Below are 2,346 nucleotides of genomic sequence, written 5' to 3'. Positions count from 1 at the left end.
AGAATTGAAGTTTTTGGGTGAACTATCCTTAATAGCCTTTTTAGTTTCTCAGCCATGACTTTGTCAAGCCATAATAAAATGTAAATGTTTTTTTGTTTTTCACTGCTGTTGTACATTCTTCCCTCAATAGTAATGTGTAGAAAGTGCTTGTAGGGAATAGAAAGACTGACTGTGCAAGAGAAAGAGAGAATTGAAACGCTCTGTTGGATAGACGGTCTCTGCAGACTGGGAAGAAGGATCAGGATGAAAGGAGTAAAAAGAGAAAGATAGTGAGAGAGAAAGGAGCAGATTGTGTCAGGAGCTTTCCCCCTTGAATGTGAATGCAAGCAGGAGCCTTCACTTAACAGAAGGATCTGTCATACTGCATATGTGGTGCGTTTGCATGCGTGTGAGAATCAGACACTGTTGACAGGATATCTTACAGAGCTTGATGGTATTGACAGAAATCACTGCCTGAAAATAATACAGCGGACATTTCAACGCATGGGCCTGCCCTTGTCCACAATGACAAGATGAAATATGACTTAGGACTGTACTACTGTGTGTGTCATAAGACGCTTTAATAACAAGTAGCAAGATCTTCATGTTTTCAGATTAATTAATAAAGACAGCATTAAAAAATATACTCATACCAATTATCACACTCAAGTTGGCATTAGTCAGAATTTTCTGGTTGATGATGATATGTTTACAGCATCTTAAAAAATAACTCCATAATTATGCAATTAACATTTTCAGGTTAGTCCATTTTGATTAAATGAATAATTTTTAGTCTGGGTCTAGTGTTAGCCATTGTTGTCAAGAGGACATGAAAATGCAAGTATGTGTTTGAATTGCAAAGTCGGTGAGACTTGGTGTGCCCTTTATCTTCATCAGTTAATTTGGCAGCAGCGGGTTTGAGTCTTCTGCTGATGCTGGTTTCGTGGAAGGAAGTGGCCTTTTCTGACAACACAAGGGAAAATGTTTGTTTTAAGAGGAGCTATAGAGTATCTCTCTCCTTCTCCGTCATGCTCCCTTGCTTCTGCTCTTAAGGTCACGGTTTGTACCCACCGTCACTGACTGTCACTCCATTTCTCTCTTTCTTTCTCACTGTTTCTCTTTCCACCTCTACCCTCCCCCATCTCTCTCTGGCCCTCTGTCAGCCGTTTCAAAAACGCCTTTGAAAGAAAGAGTAAAAAGATAGAAAATGGAAGTGAGAGAAAAGGAATCAGACAGAAGAAAGGGAACAAAGGCAGAAACGTCAAAATATTTACCATCATTCCGTCAGATTTCCTGTCAGAAATCGTCAATCCATTCAACATCAAACTACTAACTGTGTCATATTTTGTGTGAGAGTGCTAACAGCTAAACTGTGGCCATGCACTATAATATCTCAGTATGAATTACAAAGGTCATTCGTGCTCTGTGGTCTCTTTGATCTGTTTGCAGTGCTCCAGTTTTTCATGTCAAAAAGACTTTAACCTCAAACTCTGACACACAAAACTTGCCCAGCATGCATTTTTTTTTAAATTGCATACTGTACTAATATACAAGTTGTAAAAAAAAAAAAAGACTTTAAAACCAAAAACGAAAATTGAATGAAAATCTACACACCCTCATGCCACCCAAGATGTAGATCTTGATTGGTGAGCAAGTGATGCCATCCTAAATTCCTCAAAATCGGTTCCAGTGAAGTAACAAACTCATTTTGGGTTTCAATTTTCTAAAAAAGAAAAAGAAAAAAATGGTTTGTTTTTACAGTTTGAGGTTTTATTGGTCATGGTTATTTAGGATGAGTGCTTGTCAAACAACCTGTCTCACCATATTCAGCATGAACAGTTACATGATTTTAAACCATAATGCTTGTCATCAGCGGTATTTGATGTCAACAAAATATACAGAAAACGTTTCCTCTTGTCTTCAGCTTACTATATTATGTTCAGTGCATGTTTTCTTGTGTGGTATTGCATAATTGTGCTGTACTACATATCTAAACAAATAATATATGATTAATATTGGTTTACTCACCGAAAAATGTTCAAGCAAACATGCAAAGAAACACCAAAGTAATTCACTTTCAACAACATATCAGGGATCTATGTTTTCTTTATTCTTTTTTTCTGTTGTTTGATACTTGTACTCTTTTTTTTATTCTTCTCTCTCCGTCTGTCTCTGTGTGATCCCTCTCTCTGGACCTGCTGTGGTGCGTTCAAGCGCTCCACAGCCACGCACTAATGAACTTCCAACATCTTGTCCCGTCACGGCAATTACACACACACACACACACACACACACACACGCACACACACACACACACATACACAAACACTCACATGCACACAGTGCTTACATTGACACTAATACACG

The 2,346-nt window shown here is 38.1% G+C and overlaps 1 long non-coding RNA gene across 1 annotated transcript; it reads right to left on the bottom strand.

Annotated features, from left to right (window-relative positions):
- Positions 1-541: 541 nt before the first annotated feature.
- LOC127971962 (uncharacterized) lies at positions 542-1,401 on the bottom strand. The gene is made up of 3 exons (XR_008156978.1): positions 1,254-1,401; positions 1,051-1,157; positions 542-942 (listed from the first exon to the last, which is right to left on the bottom strand). It is a non-coding gene; the product is annotated as an uncharacterized LOC127971962 (long non-coding RNA).
- Positions 1,402-2,346: the final 945 nt, after the last annotated feature.

This window comes from Carassius gibelio, chromosome B14 (genome assembly GCF_023724105.1).
Source record: "Carassius gibelio isolate Cgi1373 ecotype wild population from Czech Republic chromosome B14, carGib1.2-hapl.c, whole genome shotgun sequence".
NCBI classification, from domain to species: Eukaryota; Metazoa; Chordata; class Actinopteri; order Cypriniformes; family Cyprinidae; genus Carassius; species Carassius gibelio.
This window is presented reverse-complemented; position numbering and strand designations above follow the sequence as displayed.